Consider the following 24807-nt stretch of genomic DNA (forward strand, 5'->3'; position numbering starts at 1 on the left):
CCGGTATGTGGTACAGCGCACATACCGCTAAAGGTGCCGACACATTGAAAACGTGAAAGAGCTGAGTGAGTCAGCGCAGCCATTCATTGTGTATGTGTGACGTCAGCAACATAGCCCAAGTCCATGCTGAGGCACAGAGCGTCGCACAAGGGTGACGCTTGACGCCTTGATGCTTAATGACCAATTTAGAAAATAATAATTTGAGCGTCAAAACCCTGTGACGACATCTACGCGTGGCCAATTAGAGAGCAGCCGGTGCTGAAGGCGGGAGTTATCGATCTGGAGCAGGAAGCTAAGATTAGCTGCTGCTAAGCGATAGAAGAGGCACTGCCATCTACGACACTTTTCGTTCGTGTCTTAAAAACACGAACGGAAGGGAAATGGAGCAGGCTCGATGTGTGGTAATCGTCCCGCAATTGCGGTAGCACAGTTCGCTGAAAAACTCATTCTACTTGGCGCTGAGTTTGCGACTTTGAAGCCAAAAAATGTAGATTTGAACTTTTTTGCAACTCCTTTACGTTTGATGTGATTAACGCACCAAACAATCTCTACCTGGGCCAGATGTAATTGTAAATATAAACACACTCAAGTCAAAATGCGCAATTTCCACCTTACCTCCCTGACACGCTGCCCGAACTCCGTGCCCAAGCTGCGCAAATGCTCTGTATGTTCGGGAGCACATATCTGTGCGAGCAACTATTTTTGTTAATGAGGATGAATAAAACACCACATAGGAGTCGTGTCCTGAGGTTGTTCTCTGCGCAGAGCCTGAGTCCAGAAATGTATGCACTTGCATGTAAAAAGCGATGCCAAGTATCTGGCTTGGACACATGGGCATCATCAGAATAAATGAACATTGAAAAAAACCAATATGGATAAATATTATTTTATTTACTGATGGCATAGTCTGTTCAAAGTTGATATATTTTTTGTGTTGACCTTGATGGTCTGTGATGAAATGATTTAGGTCACAATTAAAATAATACAGTTAAAGATATAAAAGCTTGATATATATTTTTTTGTTTTTGTTTTTATTATTTTCCTAAACCTGTTCTGGTTTCGGCATTTGAGCAAAAATCCAATTGTAATATATTAGGATGATTAATACAGTAGTTTGCTGTATCTTAAAGATAATAAAAACATAAACACATTAATAAAAAAATGGTCTGGCCCTCGACAATGTTCTTTTTTATTTTTATTTTAGCCCTCTGTGAATTTGAGTTTGAAACCCCTGTTTTAGATGTTTTTAATGGGCAGCTTAACCCCTTTCCAAAATCACTGTTTACAATGTGATTATGTGCATGTGAACTTGAAAGAGTCGAGTAAAGACTAAAGAATAAAGAGTAAGGAGTAAAGAATTACCACCATACACGAACACGCTCTACCCTGGGGTAAGACTTCCTTTTGCTGTACACACTAACCCAGGGTTTGGAAAGAAGTGGCTCCTGAGCCACATGCAGCTCTTTTGTGCTGCCCAGTGGCTCCCCGGTGCTTTTTTTTAAATATGGTTTCTGTAGGAGGACAAATATGACACAACCATCTCAACATTTTCCAATGATGTAAAAATGATGTAAAAATGTGAAGTTGATGAGTTTCAAGGTTTGCTACATTTGCCTCCAAGATGAACACTTATTTTAACGACGTCACTGTTGCAGTGACATGCGTTTTTTTTGTTTTTGTTTTTTATTCAAATGGCATGCAAACAAACAATTTAAGAGAAACAAACAAACAAACACTGCAAACAAAACACAACAAAAGCAAACAAAACTACTGGTTTTGAATAGCTCGTGGAGCTTCTAGAACTAAATCAGAGGTGCGTCTCAACACATCTTTCTGCAGTTAACATTTTGTAAACAGTTGGCAACATACATTAGGTGACATAATCGCATAAGAGACAATACCTGATCGCACAGGAAATAAGAGTTCCTGACAGATAATGATTATACAAAAAGGAAAAAGAGGAGAAAAGTAAAAAATAAAAGAAATTAGAGAGAGAGAAAAAGCGGGGGGGGAGTGCCAGGGGTTTTAACATTTCATTGAGTCTGCACAACATAGTGAAATTGACAACAAGGAGAGGGGGGGGGACACCAGATGATTCGGCAAGCACATCATCCTATGCCATATTTCATCAACAAATCATGTGTTTTGATAGCGTTTGGGTCAGCAGATGGTTGAATTGTTTTCTGATAGAGTTTAATTTCATTTTGAAATATTACAAATAGCGGTTTCCTCCCACAAAATTTAGATTCATGAATATGATGTTTGGCAAGAAAAACGAATAAATTAATAATAAAATATTTATCGTTGTTCTTGTTGTAATATCCAAACAGCATGTCTTTGTGGTGAAATATGAACGGAGAAGTGATTTTACATTGAACATACAGTAAAGTCTCGTTATATCGATATCGGTTATATCGATAGTACCGCTTATTACGATACTATTTTCATTTCCCTTGCACATTTCTAGTCTTTTTATGTGTAATTAGTACCGTGTAGTACGATACCCGGTTATTAAGATAATCCGGTTATTACGGTGCTCCTTTTCATCCCCCGCCGGCCATTTTTGTTGTTTATATCGATATATCCGTCGCGCCATTGGTCAACTTGGTCACGTGTCTTGTTACGTGAGCCGTCATCGGTCGCGCCATTGGTCGACTTGGTCACATGAGCCGCCATCGGTCGCGCTATTGGTCGACTTCGCCGTGTGACTTTGTCACGTGACACGCCATCGGTCGCGCCATTGGTCAACTTGGTCACGTGTCTTGGTTACGTGTCACGCCATCAGTCGCGCCATTGGTCGACTTGGTCAGGTGACTTGGTTACGTGCCCAGCACCCGTGTAGCAGAGCCATTTTCATTTTCAGACGCTAGCTCGTGTGTCGCAGACGAGATTGAAGTGTTTGTGTTAAAAGGTAAAAATGGGAAGCAGAAGAAGATTGATGACTTTTTTAAATTGTATACATAATACAGTAAGATGTAATCGTTTTTTGCAACAATGTTTCTTGTTTTGTCTGCTGAAGCGCGATGATTTTGAAAATTATTAACATTCCATACTGTGTATTAAAGGACAGCCAATGTCACTTTTTATTCAAATGCAAATAAAAATGACTTCACGCCAAGACGTCTTGCATTGCTTGTGAATCCAAACAATGGCTTCAGATTCGGATAATATGCTTTCTTGTTACACATCCAGTTCTTGTTACACATCCAGTTGATGATGAATATGTTTCAAATACACTGTAGTTCTGAAGATTAAAGCATACATGTTTACAATCATTAAAGAATTATATGTGCCATTTTGAGGCAACATTGGGGGAACATCTCTGACCCAAAAAAAAAGGGAGCTAATGGCCAGCTCCGTTTCTTATATGGCGCTTGGCTGCCCTCTTTTGGCGGCTTTTGTTTAATGCAGTTCGGCGCAGGATCGGATATATCGATAGTCCCGGTTATATCGATATTTTTTCGGACTCCCTTGAATATCGATATAACGAGACTTTACTGTATTTGACAAAGTGTTTCCAGAAGCAAGTAGTTTCGGGACAAACCCAGAAGAGATGAGTTGAAGTTTTAGGCTCAGCTTCACAAAATGTACAATATATATCCTGTAAGGATCGTATCTTATGTTTAACAGGATAGCAACGGTGCAAAAGTTTGTAGGTTATTTCTCTATGTTCGTTTGTGATGAAAAATTTATATGGGAGGGTCCAAACCTTTTCCCATGGGATATTTGGGACATACGTTCTCCAGTGATGAACAATGTAGGGAACCGTCACGAAAGATTTTTGAAACACATGTCTAATTGCACGGTTCCAATTTCGAGCAATTGATGACAGAGTTTCCCCAGGGCGGTTTCTGTCACTGGAATTGGCGCTGGTCTGTCAGGAGTAGCGGAGTGACCCTTGAACAGGCTTATGATACCACTTGGGATGGCATCATAACAATGGCAAAGTCCTTAGAGGTCACAGGAATTTGATGCGTATTGAGAACCTCAGAGTAGTTCATTAAATTATTGTTTGTGTTAAAAAGTTGCTTTACATAAATGATACCCAAGTCAATCCATCTCGACAAAAACAGTGATTTGTTTTTGTACAAAATATGACAGTTATTCCAGATCATACATGAATGTGGAGAGAACGAATGGTTATACATTAGGCACTAGGCTAATAAAACTTGTCTATGGAACTTTGATAGGTTAACAGGCAATTTTTCAACCCTATAAATACATTTCAGCAAGAAAGACAGACTACCAAGTCGGGAAAACATGGATTTTGGAATGAAATTCCAAATTGCATCAAGGCTACACAGATAATTACGCAGCCAGTTCATCTTAAGCGTATAGTTTCGAGAAGTAAAGTCCAAAAAATTTAGGCCTCCCTCCTTTAGCCTCCTGAAAATGACAGAGTTTCTTATATAATGAGTTTTATTTTTCCATACAAAGTTATACATTATTTTGTCCATTGTCTTACATGTACTTGGATCCACATTTAAAGCCATTGTAGGATATACAAACCGAGAGATTCGCTCACTTTTTGCGAGCAGTATTCTTCCGTTTAGTGATAGATCCCTTTGTAACCAGTGATTAAACCGCTTCTTGGTTTCATCAATTATTGGATCAATGTTCAGATAACAATGCTCTTCGTCTTCTTTGGCAACAACAACACCTAGGTATGTCACTTGACTTTTTACAGGTATGTTGTATAGCATAGACTCATTACATGACTTCACAGCTAACAACTCACATTAATTTATATTTAACGAGAGACCTGACATTTTGGAAAACTTTAACCAGAGCTATGGCCTTTGGAATTTGCTCAGAATTTTTCAGGAAGAGTGTGGTGTCATCTGCCACCTGGCAAATCACAACCTGCCTGCACGCTACTTCAATACCTTGGATCTCGCTTTCAGTGACCAACAGTGATAAGATTTGTGCTGAAAGTAATAATAAATAGGGAGAAATGGGACAACCTTGACGGATGCCATGGGAGACATTGAAGCGAGGGAATGTACCATATTTAAGCAGTATTGAGGAGTTACAGTTGGTGTACAGTGTCTTCACAGCCTGGGTAAAGTAGTTTCTAAAACCAAACTTATTAAGTGATTGAAAAATAAAATGGTGTTCCAAAGTGTCAAAAGCTTTGTAAAAATTGAGAAATAAAATAAAACTATTGTGGTTAATAAATTCCTGATAATCAAGAATATCCAATACAAGACGAACATTATGGGCAATGTGTCTTTTACTCAAGAAGCCTGACTGTGTTTCACTAATTATATGCGGTATGGATTTTCTAATTCGGTTTGCAAGGATGGAGGCGAAAACTTTATAATCTGTATTTAGTAGGCAGATAGGGCACCAGTTTTCAAGAGATTATGTGTCTTTTTTTTGGTTTTGGAATTAGAGATACAAGACCCTGAGAGAGTGAACAGGGGAGGGAGCCTTTTGAGATGCTTTCAGAAAAAAAACATTGAGCAGGAAAGGAGCCAAGGGGTCAGAAAAAGTTTTATGCAATTCTGAAGTAAGTCCATCGTTTCCAGATTTATTCATCTTGAGCTGTAATTGCATCCTGCACTTCAATTAGACTGATTGGTTGATCACATCGTTTTTTTCTCATTAATGTTAATAGTTTTATTGGATGTAATGGATTCTAAAATTGACATTGGCTCTGCTTGTATATGTTTAGAAGTGTATAGGTTACCATAGAATTTTGAGCAGAAAGAGGAGATTTTGTGGTAGTCTGAAACCATTTTGTTATCAATTTTTCGTGTGTCAATGGTTTGTTTTTTAGATTTAGATTTTTCCAAGTTAAAGAAGTACGATGAGCATTTTCCCCTTCTTCCAGCCAACCCCCCCTGGATCTGATAAATGCACCCTCTGCTTTTCGTCTATATATACCATCGGGTTTATTTTGGTAGTCTGCTAACTTGCCGTGATCATCCTCAGATAGAGTTGTTGATGGACTGGAAAGAGAAATTATTTGAGCACACAAGTCATCCTCTTCCGCTCTTCTGTGTTTCGCTAAGTTGCTGTTATATTTCCTCATGTATTTACCAATTTCGTACTTTAGAAGTTCCCACTCGGGGCTGAAGGAGTTTTGAAGAAGGGCTGTGTCCCAATGAGACTATATTAACCTGTTTATATTTTCCTTTACCTCATCATGGGCGAACAAATTATTGTTCAGCTTCCAACATAAAGCCTTAGGAATATTCATAACTGGTGTCAAGGTTACCTTAAGTGTGATTATTTTATGATCAGACAGTCGTGCTGGGTGGTAGTCTACTTCAACGAGGTCCGCAGAGATTGTTTTAGAGATCAACCAGTAATCCAGTCTAGATTGTTTTGAAAGGTCTTTAGAGTGCCTAGTATATGTTTTTAGAGAGGGGAATTTTTCTCTGAAAACATCATATAGGTTGTATTTCTCCATGACGGTGATGAGGTATAGATTAGAGACTGCTTGGCTTGGTGGTGGAAGTCGATCTAGTTTATTATTCATAACTACATTAAAATCACCACCCAGAATTAAATAGGCAGTTGGATATTTGTTTAACCAGTAATCAACTTTTTTATCAATTTCTTCTAACAACAATATATTTTTAGGATGTGAATTGTACCCATATATATTAATCATGATAATATTTTTTATCATAGATTGACAACATACGTATGATATAGTGACCTTCCGGATAACTGACATGACCAATAATTTTCCCAGGTAAATTTTCTTTTAGAACTGTGATTCCGGCTGCTTTTTCCGACCTGTGTGCTCCCCATAAAACTCTTTTCCATTGACTTTTCCAGAGACTGACATCATTTGTTGTACTATGAGCTTCTTGCAAAAACAAATGACACCTAAATTTTCTGAGAAACAAAAATACAGCTTTGCGTTTCAAGGTGTTCCTTAAACCCCTGGCATTTAGGGAGAGTAGGGAAAAGGACATCGGGATGAGAAATTAAGCTAGGAAAAGTAAAAAATAAAAGAAAATTCAATATTTTTTAATAAAAACTAAATATAGAAAAAACAAAAAGCAATGCACGGGATCACTTCAAAACAAAGTGCTAACACCAAACTTTTGGCGAAGCACAGTCTCCATTGAAAAAGAATTAGAGACTAAGGTCTGCTGAAGTACCAAAAGTAGATCTACATTTAAACATAATCCCATAATGTAGGATGGGTATTATAACGTGTAGAACAGGGGTCACCAACCTTTTTGAAACCAAGAGCTACTTCTTGGGAATTATTAATGCAAAGGGCTACCAGTTTGATACGTACTTAAATAAATTGCCAGAAATAGCCAATTTGCTCAATTTACCTTCAAATCTATGTTATTATTAATAATTAGTGATATTTCTCTGTGTGAAGAAACTGATCGTGTTGAATGATTTCTCACAATAAATATATAAAGAGATTAAAATCAATATGCAACACGTTATTTTATATTTTCTTTAAGCGAAACTTTTTCAAATGATCACTTTTGTAGGAAAAGAAAAAGTCTCATTTTAACTAACCACTTACATTTTTTGACAAATCATGCACTACTTTGGGAAGGACGCCCCTGGCATGCAAAGTCCATAGCGCTTTGGATGAAAACATCATATCCAGTGTTTCTAGGAATCAATTAAATACAAAATTACAGCAAGTAAAAAATTAAGAGTCAGATTTTTAAATAATTTATATCACACTTTGAACTGGACACCAAATCTGTTATCTGTTTCTTTGTCAGTTAGTGGGAAGCCTGGCATTGCATGCTTTTCACCAGTGTGTTGTACGCTGGTGTGTAACTTGACACTGCAAATCTGAGTCAGTCTTGTAGATGTGCATCAGTGAGCCGTGTTCTGTTTGTTCTTGATGAAATTCATGTCAGAAAAGGCTGATTCACAAAGATAAGTTGAACCAAACAGGCTTGCAACCTTCATAGCTGCTGTGCATACACCACTGTACTTTTCTGTGTCAATAAAGCACCAAAAAGTTGGTGCAGTCTGATGGGCTTTGAGGGGGAGGTCATTTTGCAGTGTTACAATTTCCATCTCTAGCTGTTCAGCATCCAGGCTGAACATTGCACTTAACTGTTCAGCAATACATGATATGTCCACGTTCATAAAAGGATTAGAAATGAACGACACACATGGCTGAAGCTGATCGAGGTCACAAAACATGTTCTCAAACTCTTGCCCAACTCTGTGTATGACCTGAGAGTACTTTTCTGCAACTTTGTCAAAGGCCTCAGATGCAGGAGCATTGTCTTTCAGCATCATCTGCACAGAGGAAAAGTGCAGCGCCTTTTTTCTCTGTAAGTGCACAGAGAAAATGTTTATCTTAGCTTTAAATGCATTTAAAGCACTAATCATATCAGTAATGGTTTTACATTTGCCTTGCAGCTCACAGTTCAAACTGTTCAGTTTCCCAGTAATGTCTGTCAAAAATGCAAGATCATGTGTCCACTCAGTGTCCTCCAGCAGCGAGGTGTCCTCACCTCTGGACTGCACGAACTCTTTGATTTCACCCAAAAGTGACAAAAAACGAAGCAAAATCCGTCCCCTGCTGAGCCATCGTATTTCTGTGTGTAGTAGCAGGTCACCATATTCAGCTGACAGCTCCTCCAAAAGTTCCTTGAATGTTCTGTGCTGTTTAGCTTTGGAGCGGATGCTGTTAATGATCTTTACGACGGGAGTCATTACGTGCTCAAAGCCGATCACTTTTGCATACAAGGCCTGCTGGTGAATAATGCAGTGGTAATGCAGAAAGTTTGGGAAGTTTGAGTCACCTTTACAGAGAGCGATGAATCCTGTGTGTCGGCCGACCATAGCAGGAGCCCCATATGTAGTCATTGATACTAGCTTTTCCAGCGGCACCTTTTTCTCCACCAAAAACTCCTTGACCGCGTTATAGTCAACTCCCCTCGTAGTTGTCTTCAGGGGTAGTATTGTCAGAAGTTCTTCTTTGGTGGAGAAATCATCAAACGCTATCCGGATGAAGACCATCAGCTGCGCCGTACTGCTACTGTCCACCGACTCGTCACACTGGATGCTAAACCACCTGCATCTCGCCAGATCCCGGTCGAGCTGGTCTGCCAAGTTCCCAGACATCGCCGAAACTCTTCTTACCATTGTAATTGCGCCGAGTTGAACATCGGAGAGAGTGGAGAGTACATCGGTTCCATACTTCTCATCTTTAAGTATAGTTTTAGCAATTAACATCATTGCTTCTTTGACAACCTCCCTGTCTGAAAAAGCTTTCTTTTTCTTTATCAAGAATTCCGTAGCTCGAAACGAGGCTTCTGTTGCTTTTTGGGAGTTTTTAACCGGTCTCGTGAAAAAAGACTGCTGTTTGCGCAACGCTGCTTTTAACTCACGGGATTTTTCTGCTCGTAGTGCGCTGCCCGGTCGGTAGTTAGCATGGTAGCTTTTGTGACACGTTGTGAAATGTCTCTCCACATTGTGCCGCTTTGCCGTCGCCACAGTCGCCCCGCAAATAATACACACGCAGGATCCTTTCACAGTGGTAAAAAAAAAACTCTACCTCCCAGTCATCGTGAAAATGATACGTTTTCTTTCTTTTTTCAGCCATTTTTGGGGTTAACTCCTCTCGTTCTCGCTGCCCCCGCTAGCTCTCCACAAACTCCGTGGTTTACGCATGCCCACATTACTGACCTTTCAACTATACTAGGTCAAAGTTGATTTATATTAAACACTTTTCAAGGCGTTTTTTTATATTGTTGCCTGTCGGTAGTCAAAGCGCGAAAGCGTATGGTTGGAGGAAAAAAAAAAAGTGTATTATTTATTCATATCTGGGGGAGTCGGACTTGAAATTTTGATTGGAACATATACATAAGGGGAAACAATGTCCACATAACCTAACCAAAGAGAATCACCTTTTGGGGATCACCCCTGCCATACACAATCCGGTGCTTTGAGTAATCATTTTGATCTTGATCTAAGATGTTCTGGGTCTGCTAGCCCACTCATTTTTTTAGAAATAAGTGTGGGCATCGGGAATCGAACTCACGCTATCGGATCTCTGAGCTGAGCCTTCTACCATTGAGCCAACAGCCCTGGTTGGAGGAAACCAAAACATAAATAAGAAGATTTTTTTGTAATTTTTTACTTTTTATTTAATGTGTTTTTTATAATGTGTTTTAAAGAACAATAGGTGTTCCTTTGTGTAAGCGGGTTCGGTAAATGATACAACTTCTGGATAGAGTTGAGGTTCTTTATTAGGACGGCTGTGTTGGTTGGAGGGAGAAGGCAATTGACATGTGTGGCTCTCGGAGGCTCTCATCAGACTGACTTGCAGCAGCGCGCATGCTCCTTTGATCTAAAGCCAGGCATCACGAGTAGAACATGCAAATACGATTTGCTCATATCATTACATCTCCCTTTCTTAATTGAATTCTTTACTTTTAACAAATGTAATGAATTTAATTATGTCAGTAATTAGCAAACTTAAACTTCAATAAAGTCTTTCTAAATTTTGCAACAATAAATGAAACATTCTGATAGAGTGTTTATGCACATTAGTAAACATATTACGTTATTTCATGTTTAGATTAAGTAAACATATGTTTTTTCGTGTTTAGCTTAGTATATATTATGAATTGTGCACGTTTAATTTCAGTCTAATTTAGTTAAATAAAACTATCAGTCTTATTAGTCAATAGTCGTGGAGAAAAAGCAACAGCTCCAACTTCAATCTGAGACCCGCCCAACACTGAGTTGCTCGTAACCGATTGGACGGGAAAGGTCGACTTGTTCGCAACTGATTGGACAACAGATCGCCACTCTGTATGTTTAAAAACTTGTCGGAGCGGGAGCTCGTTCTCTTTTGCTCTTTTGCTCTTTTGCTTGTGCTCATGTCTTCGTCCCACCGAGACGAGAAGTGCCTTCTCTGTCTCATTAGAATAAAGTAGTTTTTTGTTCACCATCTATTGTACTTGCTGATATTTTTATCAAGTGAACTCCAGACAATGCGCGAACCAGGAAAGACAAACGAAGTTTTAACCGGACATTAATTGGTGCCAAGAAACCCGTGCCAAGTCAACCTTTGCGTGAGGACTACAACCTGGGTGACCAATCGAGGCGAGACGGGAATTAAAGAAGCTCCTGGTGGTTGACCCGTTTTATGATTTTTGACGGGAGGCGCGCATTGAGAGGCGCGTCAAACCTGCTCTTTGATTGGCTTCGACCTACGGAAGAAACGAAGATTTTTTTCGTTCTTCACTGAAGCCTGCTCGTGCAATCCTCCGCGCGAGAGACGGAAAGAATCACAACTTTCTGGTGGCGTTGTGGCTCCTCGCGTTCTGGCTGAAGGACTACACGGCAGCATTCAAAAGTTCACTAAGTAAGTAGCGCGCTAGCTAGCAGCCATTGTTTGAATGCATTGTGAGACCTCTTCTTGGCCAGAGACGGTCTCTTCCACTTGACTCACGTACGGACCGGTGTGGAGCGATTTTCGTTAGGCAAGGTGGCCAAATGAGAATACGTATGCCGGTGGAGGAGTGCATATTAATGTGCACGAAATATCCACACGCCGAATTGTGAATCGGAAGTTTTCCAGCGAAAGAATATTGTTCACAAGGTGGTGATAGCTGGGATTCAGTTTGTGTGGTGGACCGCTTTTATTCTGAAGAGCGGAAGTGTTTTAGGGCAGCTGCTATAGTACTGAGTCGAGAGGAAAGAAATAAGATCAAAAATACATTCTTAACTTGGTTTGTCTATGCTAGCATGGTGGCACAGAGAAAGTTCTTTGTCTCGGAGAGAAAAAAGGGTGGGGGCGAAGTCATTTGAGCCGTTGGTTGGTGTGTGTGTGTGTGCGTGTGTGCGTAAGAGCATTCCTTGTGTGTGTGCGTGAACGCGCATCCTGGCTGAGGATTGGCGCGAATCACGCCCTTTGTTCTTGGGTTTGAATCAACATCGCGAGGTGTGCTTCCTTTCTTGTGATAGCTAAAGAAGGAATTTGTTGTTGCAATCGTGAAAATTGGTGCTATTTTTTCTAAAAAGACCCCAATTCATAGGGACGTAGAGTTTATGTCCAAAAAGTTCCCAGGTAGCGAACTTTATTGCAAGAAGTGGATGGACTGTAGTACGTTCTCTGGTGCATTGCAACTACAGCCTTTGACGGAAATCATGTTTCGATTGAAACTTCAGGAAGCATCCGCGATGAAAAAATCTCTTGGAAAGATACGTGCCGAGATAATTGCCTGCGAAGCTTGGATTGCGCAAGCAAAAATCAGAGAGAGAGAAATGGAAGCCAAACGAATGAAAAAAGAGGAGAAAGCGATAGTTGCAATGTCTTCCAAAGTGAGCTCTGACGATGAAACTGTGGCTTCGTCTGTTGCACGTCCCAATGAAAAGTTGGTGGAAAATGGAAAGCAGCCATTGTTTCAATCCCCAGGGCTCCCCCACGGGAGGCGAGGGGGAGAGGCGGGCGGCTGCCCCGAGCAGGCGCCACGACAACCCCCCTCCTACCACTCCTTCTACCCCTCCTCCGCAGGGCTGAAGAAGGGGGAGGACGCCATTTGTTCAACCCCTGTGGGGCGGGTGGCCCCCCCTGGGTGGGCCCCCCAGGTGATGACTCCAAATGTCTGTTGGGCAGACCAGCAGAATGGAGCGCTTATGACCCCTACTGGAAGAATACGAGGATTGCAACCTGATATTAAAAATCAGATTGCTGCTGATTGTGTCTCTTCGCGTACGAGGAGCAAAGCAAATTGTTCTGGACAATTGTATCCGTTTGAAGAGTTGAATGGAATTGAAATGAATAATGGAAGCGACTGTGACGTTTTGCCACTCATTCAGGTAGCAAATCCTAATTCTTCAAGCATACATGATCAAACTATCTTGGTTTATCGGCCATGGGGCGACAGTGATGTTGCAGAGGCGTGTAAAGGACTAGGTGATGTTGTTGAAAATGCAGAAAGTTGGACTGAGAATTTTGAGGAATTATGTGCTTCTTATCAGTTGAATGGACAAGAAACACTTAAGGTTCTCAGGAGATGCTTGGGACACCATTGGAATCGGGTGAAAGGTGACTTTACTGGGAAAACATCGATGGGAACGAATATGTCGTACGAGGAAGCGTCAACCCAACGAAGATTGGTTTGTGAAAACATCCGAACATTATGGAAGAAAACACCAAACTTTGGCTTGATTCAGAATTGTAGACAGTTACGTGGGGAAGATATTAACATTTTTCGGGGACGCTTGGAAAATGTTTTTCGAAACCACTGCTGTATTCCTGAATCTGCTGATGAGAATTCCATATATGTCAACCAATTCAAGCAAACATTTTTGCAGAATTTGACGCCGGAAATTACAGATTTCATTCGCAAACATTATGTCCAACACCGGACTGGAAGGTTGGTTGATCTCATGGAGTGGGCAATACACGCCCAAGAAGTGGTGAGAAAAAAGTGGGGAAATGGTGCAGATTCGCCGATGGAACATGTGATGGCATCTACCATGGGTAACATAATGGAGAACGTGTTATACCAGGATCGGATGAAGAGACGGATGCCGCACAATGATCGATGCTACAATTGTGGCAGTGTAGGGCATATTGCTCGCCACTGCAAGAAGAAACCTATACCGAAAAGGAAACATGGGAAATCTTACAGACCTCCACCATATAATACGCGATATGGTGAAGGACATAAAACAAAACATTCAGATTGACGTGAGGAACCCCATTTCAACACTGATGACAACAGTCACAACAGTGAGAAATGGGTATCAATAAAACCAGTTGAAATCTTGGATTTGACTAATGTGTTTGCCTTAACCTTACCGGAAAACGAAAAACCTTATTATTGGCTAAAAATCGGGAAAAAGGATGTCAAATTTCTTTGCGATAGTGGTGCATGCAGATCAGTGTTAAGAGACACCATTCCAGGTGTCACTCCGAGTCGACAACAAATTTCTGTGGTATCTGCAGATGGGAAAGTGACATTGTTACCGATTTCCAAACCAATAAAAATTTTAGATGAGGGACTAACTCCATACAAGGTCACTATGGTCTTGAGTGGAGAGTGTCCAATAAATTTGTTGGGGAGAGACCTGTTACAAAAATTGCAAATAGCGTTAATACCAACAGAAGAAGGGTATAAACCCAAAAAAGTGAATTTTCTGGAGTCCTTCGTAGTTGACGCTATGGGGGACCCAGTAAAGGTCGATTCACTAGAATTATGACTGATGGCCACTTTAGGGGCGGAGGACTTTCCAGACGTCCCTGCCACCCTTTGGTCATCGGGAAAAACTGATGTGGGCTTACTTAAAACAGCGAAACCAGTTGAAGTATTGCCTAAAACGACTTATCGACCAAGACTTAAACAATATCCATTAAAACAGGACGCTATTATTGGCATCACCCCTGTAATACGGGATATGGTGAAAGCTGGTATTTTGATTGAAGACCCAACTTGTGAATGTAATACACCGATATTTCCTGTTAAAAAAGTGGAATCTGGAGTTTGGAGAATGGTGCATGATTTACGACAGGTAAATAAATCCATACAATCACGTGCTCCGTGTGTGCCAGACCCGCACACATTATTGAACAGTTTAAAACCTGACAAAAAATGGTTTACAGTGATTGATTTGAGCAATGCCTTTTTCTCCATTCCGTTACACAAAAATTCACGTCATTGGTTCGGATTTACATTTAATGGGAAAAAATATACATATACAAGATTACCACAAGGGTTTACAGATAGTCCTACAATTTTTTCACAGGAAATGTCTTCGTGTATTGCTGATTTTAAACATCCTGAATCTTCTCAGATTCTTTTGTATGTTGACAACATCTTAATTGCTTCACCGACTGCAGATGACAACAAGACTGTATCAATAGCTTTGTTCCAGTATTTAGCGAATACAGGTAACAAAGCTTCTTTGGATAAATTGCAGTTCTGTCAACAAGAAGTAGTTTTCTTAGGACATCTTTTGTCAAGAAAGGGAAGAGAGTTGACAACTAAGAGAAAACAGACAATTTTGCAGGTTCCTCGACCTAAGACGAAAAAACAGATGATGACGTTTTTGGGACTGTGCAATTATTGCAGAACTTGGATTCCGCATTATGCACAGGTTACCCAACCATTGTTGACACTTATATACCAAGACGAAATGGCACTGAAAGACTCTATTCAGTGGACCGAAGAGGGCAGTAAAGCATTTACAGAATTAAAAAATTTGATAGCAAACACTAGCGTCTTAGCTTTACCTGACTATGACAAACCTTTTGTTCAAACAGTTGACTGCAAAGACAAATACATGACTTCAGTCCTGTTACAAAAGCATGGACAAAAGCTGAGACCAGTTGCATTTTATTCTAAAAGAATAATTCAGATCCAGGCGCTTTGTTGGCAAAATGGTTGTGTGAAATGTTGTACAACAACAAAGAGGTCCACAGCACGTGTACTGCCGCAGTCCTGTGTTCCCTTTGCAGGAACAGAGAGGCTGCTGGGCTCCCCGAAGGCGCTGATCAAGGTCTGCACCAAAGTCGGAGGGGCCATTCACCGTGCTGATAACCACGCCAACTGCCATCAAAATCGCCGAGAGGTCCACCTGGGTGCATCAAAGCCACTGCAAAATCGTTCACCAACCAGATCCGGAGCAGGTGGAAGAGAGACGGAGCCAAACCACTCAATAGCCATGGGTTTGGTCCACATCATCTTGCTGTATGAATTAGTGGAGGCAATCCAGATGACGCACGTAAAGCCTCCCATTCCATCAGCCTGCCAAACTCCACCATTGCAACCAACGATGACAGAAAAGTGCCCTAGCATGGCACATCCTGTAGCCTGCTTGCCACTACAAGATGCAGGAATCATCTCATTTCCTCTTAACATCCTCAGGAACGAAGCACGACAAACGGGAAGTGATTACCCTCATGGTTCTTGGTACGCTCGTATCAAGTCAGGGAAGACTTGGACCACTGGTTGGGACTCCGTTGTGGTCCATTCTGAGCCCAAAACAAAATGGGTTCAAAATAGCTGTGCCCAAGAAGCAAAACGAATTGTCAGAAAGATAACTCAAGGGAACTGGTTAGGAACTGGAACTGGCACAATGACAGATATCCAACTCGTTATCGTAACCTACAAGGTTGCAGGATGCATGGACTTGAGACTCTGTCCTGATTTTCGTGAACATCACACTGGTTTTCCTGTAACTATATGCATGTTGTCATCTTTGACAACACCAGTCGTGACATCGCCTTTCCAGCGCAAACCGCACATCAAACCGACAGCCTGGATGGAAACACCTGACAAAAAAGCCCAAAATTCAGATGTCATGGACGCATTATATCAACCATTTGCAGGAGAAAAACATGACTGGAATCCGTTGTTATCAAACACGTGGTATCGTTATGCTACATTAATTGCTAAACAAAATAGGAAAAGTAATTGCTATGTTTGTTCTTTTATGCCACATTCTGTAACGCAACAAAGAGTGCATTCAAAGGTATTTGGAGATAAAATGGCTCGAGCTGCGTATATGTTAATATCTTCGCATAAACCTGATCAACATTTTCCAGTTCTTCGCAATGCTTCGAGAGGAGAGATTGTTCCAAGTTTGGATACCATTTTGGAAACTGAAAATCAGGTTATGACCGAGAGCGGATTGCGATTACCAGTATGCGTTGCAATGTACGGTACAGGTCAAAATCTAGGTTTTATAGATGAGAATAGATGTTTATACGTGCTACCGTTAAACACCAATGTCACCATTTTACCTGTATCTTCACATCTTTGGTGGTTATGTGGTTGGAAAGTATATTCTTTTATTCCTCCGAAAGCCTACGGTATGTGCGCACCTGTTACTGTGACTGACAATACTTTCATCGTTACCAGTCGTCCAGCACACCATCATGTGAAAAGAAGAGTGTCGTTTAAGCCCCACGATTCGATCTGGGGAACTGATGTTCCAGAACAATTCAAACACCATAGCACGGGAAGTAAGGTAATGTTAGCTCTTTTTCCACAAAATGGAGTCGCTAAAAACATGCTACGAATTGAAACAATTGACTACAGGTTTCAAGTGTTTGTAAACGCCAGTTTGGAAGTAGATGAAATGCAAAACACTGAAATTGCAGCAATTAGACAAATGGTGCTGCAAAATAGAATGGTTTTGGACCTTTTGACAGCGCCACAAGGGGGCGTCTGTGCTATGGTGGGTGATACTTGTTGTACGTACATACCCGAAGAAGTGAATTCCATAAACATGACTGATGCTCTGTCTGTTGTCAGGGATCTCAGAGATGCCATGGCCAAGGATCACCGGCCTGATCAACCGTGGATCTTTGACGGGCTCTTTGGGGGATCTTGGTATAAGACTTTGCTCAGAATGTTTATCCCATTCGCAATTGTGATTGTACTTATTTTCTTAGTCATTGGTTGTATTATTCCATGCTTAAGAACAATGCTAATGAATATGATAACTAATTCCCAGGTGAATTACGCGAAGGTTTTGTATCAACAAATGCGTGAAGGGGACCCAGTGTTGTAGCTAGGGATAGTACACCATGGCCAGAGAGTGGTTGCTCCAAAGAACAAAAGCAAAAAAAGAAAACGAGAGCCGAGAAGGAGTTTTCCTCATTAAAAACCCTCAAAAATGGAGAGGTTATATATCACAGCAGCAAAATTGTGCTAGAGGTTTTTCGCCTTCTCCATGGTAAGTTAAATAATATTAGACGTTGGATAGATGAGATTAGAATGGTTCCCTGTGCAATTAGTATGACGTGCATGCATGAAATCTTTTGGAAATGTATGAACTGATGTTTAAATGTACAACAGGAGGGAATGATAGAGTGTTTATGCACATTAGTAAACATATTACGTTATTTCATGTTTAGATTAAGTAAACATATGTTTTTTCATGTTTAGCTTAGTATATATTATGAATTGTGCACGTTTAATTTCAGTCTAATTTAGTTAAATAAAACTATCAGTCTTATTAGTCAATAGTCGTGGAGAAAAAGCAACAGCTCCAACTTCAATCTGAGACCCGCCCAACACTGAGTTGCTCGTAACCGATTGGACGGGAAAGGTCGACTTGTTCGCAACTGATTGGACAACAGATCGCCACTCTGTATGTTTAAAAACTTGTCGGAGCGGGAGCTCGTTCTCTTTTGCTCTTTTGCTCTTTTGCTCTTTTGCTCTTTTGCTCTTTTGCTTGTGCTCATGTCTTCGTCCCACCGAGACGAGAAGTGCTTTCTCTGTCTCATTAGAATAAAGTAGTCTTTTGTTCACCATCTATTGTACTTGCTGATATTTTTATCAAGTGAACTCCAGACAATGCGCGAACCAGGAAAGACAAACGAAGTTTTAACCGGACACATTCACCTCATTTTTTTTCACCATGATCACTTAGAAAAACATGTTAAATGGTTTCAATCAGTCTAACCTCAACTCTATCCAGAAGTTGTATCATTTACCGAACCCGCTTACACAAAGCAACACATGGTGTCAGAATTGGTCTGGAAGACAAGAGGACGATAAAAGGACTTGGAACGGAAGATTCCACAGAGGAAGGACATGGAGCACAACCCACGGCAGAAAACGGCAGAAATGGAAGCTTTACGTCCACCCACAGCTCTGCAGCTAACAGGTAACGTGGCTGACAATTGGAAGAGATTTAAGCAACGTTTTGAACAGTATTTGTCTGCAATTGGAGCTGATGAAAGCCATTCAAAGATGAAAGCATCCATGTTTTTGCACGTTGTGGGAGAGGAAGCTCTAGAGGTCTACAATAACTTCACATTTGATGCTGAGGATGACAAGATGAAGCTGTCAAAAATAATGGAAAAGTTTGAAGCTTACTGCATTCCGAAACGCAATGTGACGTTTGAAAGGCACAGATTCTTCACATGTGTACAGACAGCTGGAGTAACTATTGACCAATATGCAAATGAGCTGAGAAACAGATCAAAGACCTGTGAGTTCGGTGGATTAACAGAATCACTGATCAAAGACAGAATAGTGTGTGGCATTACAGATAATAAACTGAGAGAAAGGCTACTCAGAGAATCAGATCTGGACCTGGAAAAAGCCTTAGCACTGTGTAGAGCCGCTGAGACTGTTAAATCACAGGCTAAAGAGTTGCTAAATGATTCTAGCTGCAATGTGGATGCAGTGGAAAGAAATGCACACAGATTCAACAAAAACAAGACTGCTGAGATCAAAGCAAGAGTGAGACAACCCAACAAAAATAGGATACTCAAACAAAAATCTTGTACTCGTTGTGGTACGCAACATCCCCCAAAGCAGTGTCCAGCATATGGGAAAATATGTAAAAACTGCGACAAAGCAAATCACTATGCTCGTTGCTGCAGGAACCAAGACATGAAAGGCAAGGTAGATGCAGTAGATTATTATTTATGATTATTATTATGAAGTGGAGGAACTTTATGTGAATGCTGTAAAAGATGAAAGAGAAGAAAGAGATTGGATCACTACGCTGAAAGTGAACAACATTCATCTAAAATTCAAATTGGATACTGGAGCCAATGTGAATGTCATTTCAGAGACTGATTTCATGAAGATCAGGCCGAGACCAAAAATACATGAAGCAAATATGAAAGTAACAGCTTATGCGGGTTCAGTCATACCAATGAAAGGAAAATGCATTGTGAATGTGACACATAAAGGCCAATTACATACGCTATCTTTCATCATAGTTCCAAGGGATGTGCAGGGTCTACTAGGATTGTCGGCATGTGAGAGACTACACCTAGTGAAGAGAGTTTTTGTTGTGGATAGACAAAAAGAGACATCAAATGATCAACTGATGGAGCGGTACAAAGACTTGTTTCAAGGGTTAGGCTGCCTACTAGGAGAACACACAATCAGAGTGGACAAAAGTGTGCCACCAGTCATACATCCATGCAGGAAAGTCCCGTTTGCTCTTCAAAAGCAGCTAAAATCAGATAAAGAAAATTGATGAGCCGACTGACTGGGTCAGTTCCCTTGTTGTCGTGGACAAAAAGAATGGAAAACTCAGAATATGCCTGGATCCCAGAGATCTAAACAGAGCCATCAAGAGAGAACACTTCAAGCTACGTACTCGTGAAGAGATTATGGCACAGTTTTCAAAGGCAAAGTATTTCAGCAAGCTAGATGCTTCTTCAGGATTTTGGCAAATGAAGCTGGATGAGCCAAGTTCCAAACTATGTACTTTCAACACTCCGTTTGGAAGATACAGATTCCTAAGACTACCTTTTGGAATTGCTTCAGCTCCTGAAGTTTATCACAAAACAATCAACATGATATATGAGCACTTGGAAGGAGTTGATACCTCGATGGATGACATCATCATTTGGGGTGCCACCAGAGCTCAACATGACGAGAGACTGAAAGCTGTGCTAGAAGCAACAAGAAAAGCAAATCTGAAGCTGAATAAAGAGAAATGTCATCTAGGCGCAACAGAATTGACATTTCTGGGAGATATCCTAAGCAGTGAAGGTATCAGACCAGACCCACGAAAAGTGTCTGCTATAGAAAACATGCCAAGGCCACAATGCAAAAAAGATGTGCAACGGTTTAATGAGATGATCACTTTCATGGGAAAATTTATACCCAACCTGTCAGAAAAGATGGCCCCACTGAGACAACTAACTGAGAAGAAGATAGAATGGCAATGGAATAATGAGCATGAAAAGGCATGGAATGAACTGAGGAAGCTGCTCACAGAGGAACCAGTACTGAAATTCTATGATCCAGAAAAAACAATCAAAATATCATCGGCTGCATCACAGAGTGGGCTTGATGCAGTACTTCTACAGAAACATGAAGACTGGCAACCCGTAGCATATGCATCGCGTTCGATGACGGATCCGGAAAAACGTTATGCACAGATTGAAAAAGAACTGCTCAGCATCACGTATGCCTGTGAGAGATTTCATCAATTTGTGTCAGGACAAGAAATCAGTGTGGAGACTGATCACAAGCCCTTAATAGCATTGTTTCAAAAGCCACTAAATGACTGTCCACTCCGTATACAGCGAATGATGATCAGGCTACAACGTTACTCATTGAAGGTCGCATACACCCCTGGAAAACTGATGTATACAGCTGACACTCTATCCAGAGCTGTTGACCCGAAGGAGCACTCGAAGGCTAAGCTGGATGAAGAAGTCGAAGCTTACGTACACATGATCACCAGTGCATTGCCAGTTGCAGATGCAAAGATGGAGATTATACGGATGGAAACAAACAAAGATGAGACACTGAAACAATTGAAACAACTCATCAAAAATGGATGGCCCGAAGTGAAACAAAATTGTTCACCAGATGCAGCGGAATATTGGAACTACAGGATGGAGTTATCTGTAGTGGATGACACCATATACAAAGGAAGTAAGATTGTCGTTCCAAAGACTGAGAAGTGAAATGCTCAAAAAAATTCATGAAGGACATCTTGGAATTGTAAAGTGCAAGAAAAGAGCACGACAACTGATGTTCTGCCCTAGAATGAATCAAGACATCACAGATCAAGTGTCGAGATGTACAATTTGCCTCAAATATCAAGCAAATTAACCGGCAGAACCACTACACCCACACCAAACACCAGAAAGACCATACCAGAATGTGGATGCTGACCTGTTTTCGTGTCAAGGTAAAGATTATCTTTTGGTCACAGACTACTACTCCCTGTATCCAGAAGTTTGCAGACTGCAAGCTACAACAGCAGAAGCAGTGATAACATGCATGAAGGCCATATTTTCTCGAAATGGGATTGCAAACCAAGTGTTTTCTGATAACGGTCCACAATTCGCCAATGAGAAGTTCAGAAAATTTGCGAAGGAGTGGGACTTTAAACACATAACCGCAAGTCCACATTTTCCACAATCCAATGGGTTGGTGGAAAGTTCTGTCAAGACTGTGAAAAGACTGATGTACAAGGCAACAGACAGTGGAACGGATTTCTAACAGAGCTTGCTGGTGTATCGCACAACGCCGCTCGAGTGTGGTATGTCCCCGGCCCAGCTACTCATGGGACGCGTGCTGAGATCCAACTTACCCATCCCGGAAAACCTGCTAAAGACAAAGGAAGGGGAGAAAGTGAGGAACATCAAAGAACAACAGAAACAAAAACAAAAGTTCTACCATAACAGAGGAACACGGAACCTACCTGAACTACACACCGGTGACCAAGTACGGTACAAAGACAAAACAGACACATGGTCACAGAAAGGAACTGTTCTGCGTCAGGTCCAACCAAGGTCATACAATTATTCAGACAGAGGAAGGTGCTGTTTTAAGAAGAAACCTGTGAGATCTTCTCAAAGAACCAACCATAGCAAGTCAACGAACAGAGACTGTAACAGAGACTGTTGTAACACCTCTAAATCCAGGACATGCTATCCGAAAATCCTCAAGGAAAGTGAGACCACCGGAGAGACTGATTGAAACCATTTAACATGTTTTTCTAAGTGATCCTGGTGAAAAAAATGATGTGAATGTTTCATGTGAATGTTTCATTTATTGTTGCAAAATTTAGGAAGACTTTATTCAAGTTTACGTTTGCTAATTACTGACATAACTAAATTCATTACATTTGTTAAAAGTAAAGAATTCAATTAAGAAAGGGAGATGTAATGATATGAGCAAATTGTATTTGCATGTTCTACTAGTGATGCCTGGCTTTAGATCAAAGTAGCATGCGCGCTACTGCAAGTCAGTCTGATGAGAGCCTACGAGAGCCACACATGTCAATTGCCTTCTCCCTCCAACCAACACAGCCGTCGTAATAAAGAACCTCAACTCTATCCAGAAGTTGTATCATTTACCGAAGCAACACAGTGTTCAGTGGCATTATTTGAGCTATTTTTAGAACAGGCTTGCGGGCGACTCATGTGGTCCTTAGGGGCGACCTGGTGCCCGCGGGCACCGCGTTGGTGACCCCTGGTGTAGAACATTCAATTTCCATTTCGAGAGCAACTGCTTTATTTTTTTAATTATTTTTTAAAATTATTTTAATACTATTAGCTTAACAGCCTGGTAAATCAAAATTATTTACAGGTATTGGAGGATACTTAGAGGTTAAGTCAGTCAGGACCTCCTAAATATCAGGACGGGAAGATCTCAACCCCATCCACAAAGGCACGGCCTCCCACAAAATTGGCCAGTTTATGTTCCTTTCGGGCCTTGTCCACTTGGGGCCACAACAGACGCCTCCTGTCACATATCTCTGGTGGGAAATCAAGGGACAGCCGAAGACCTTTAACCTGGAGGAAGGAGTTACCCGCTTTTGCTGCTGCCCGGATGGCTTCTTTGTGGATACTGAAGGCAAACTGGATCATTATAGGGCGACTCCTGGAGCTGTCTGGGCGTCTCGGGCCGAGGCGATGGATGGTGTCCACCACACCAGGGATCTTGTCGTTGGCCTCAGGCAGCACACCCTGAAGTACTCGTATGGTCTCCGGAGGGGCCGGGCCAGGAGCTCCATGAAGGGAATGTTTGGGCCGGATATACTAAAGCATTAAAGGACAACCGACGTCTCCAGAAAAGTTGTGTCCATAATTTGTCAAATCGCTTCAAATGACTTCTATTGAGTGTATTTTACAAAGATTCCACCGCATATAGCTATATTTTACGTTTTAAGACTCGCGCTGAATTTTCCGGAAGACTTGTTTTTGAGTTGGTGACGAGTTCTCACGTCACTTCACTGAAGGAATGCCCCTGACCGAGAAGGGACACACTGTAGCAGTCCTTTGATCACGCAATGTATTTTGCGGTACTTTATTTGGTCTGAAAACTTCGTGTTGATCCGTGTTGATGGAGAAATTAGACGGAAAACACATAAATAACGCGATGGTAAATCCTTGTGTGTTGTGACAAAAATCTTGAGCTATTTCCACACGGAAGATTGTCGCCATCTTCTGCCTTTTTTGGGTGCGACAATCCCCCCCCCCCCCCCCCCCCCCCCCCCCCCCCGATGCTTCAAAATGACACGGAATAAATTCTTTAATCGATTGCAAATATGTATGCTTTCCTCTTCAGAACAATTTCAATCATATTCATAACTGGATGAGTAACAAGAAAGCATCTTCTCAGAATCTGAAGCCATTGTTTTGATTCTCGAGAAAGGCAAGACGTCTTGGCGTGACACCACGAACAAGGGGGCAGGACCTTCTGAAACTGGCCACTTCCGGTTTCTATTTTTTCCAAGTCATTTTTATTGGTGTTTTTCATTTGACTAAAAATATCATACTGCATGTTTTGGGTATTTTAGATGCTATAAAACATTTTCTGATGTCAGTTAGGAAACAAAAAAGTGATGTCGGTTGTCCTTTAAATCTCGTGTGTGCAAACCTCATAGCACAGTAAGAACTCTACAACCCAATTTGGATTAGATTTGCCTTTATTAGTCTCACAGTGGAGAAATTTACATTTCACATCAGCAAAGGGATGAAAGGGATGTTTTTTGATTGATTTATTAACAGTCTTTCAAATGTGAAAAAGTCCTTATCAGTTCATAAATTTGTCTCAAGGAATATGCAAGATATGGCATTTACATACTATTTTGCAGATACTGGGAGGAGGAAATGTAAATAGATTAAAATAACATACGCACTGTGATTTATCAAGATTGCATCTGTTTTTTATAAGTTTCAATCGAAAGTGGAAAGTTAAAGAAATCAACATTTATTGAAAAAAGGACTCACATTCAACATTCAATACATATTGTTACACAACAAAATACTCAAACTCAATAATATCTACTTGTGTTAAACTCCGCAAAATCATGGATGGATTGTCCTGACCGCGCACTCGACAAACTCGGCACGGACGCCCTCGCTCGCCTTCATGCGCAAACAGTACA

The 24807-nt window shown here is 41.0% G+C and overlaps 1 protein-coding gene and 1 long non-coding RNA gene across 4 annotated transcripts in view; one reads left to right on the top strand and one right to left on the bottom strand.

The window, feature by feature from the left end:
- Positions 1 to 24807, bottom strand: part of inhbb (inhibin subunit beta B) — a 103282-nt gene that overhangs the window by 56327 nt on the left and 22148 nt on the right. The window lies entirely within an intron of this gene.
- Positions 4858 to 24807, top strand: part of LOC148894541 (uncharacterized) — a 34397-nt gene continuing 14447 nt past the window's right edge. The window contains exon 1 of the long non-coding RNA XR_016115691.1: positions 4858 to 5062. This is a non-coding gene — a long non-coding RNA (uncharacterized LOC148894541). The remainder of the gene's footprint in view (positions 5063 to 24807) is intronic.

This window comes from Hippocampus bargibanti, linkage group LG08 (genome assembly GCF_051943395.1).
Source record: "Hippocampus bargibanti isolate YZ-2025 linkage group LG08, ASM5194339v1, whole genome shotgun sequence".
In the NCBI taxonomy this organism is placed as follows: domain Eukaryota; kingdom Metazoa; phylum Chordata; class Actinopteri; order Syngnathiformes; family Syngnathidae; genus Hippocampus; species Hippocampus bargibanti.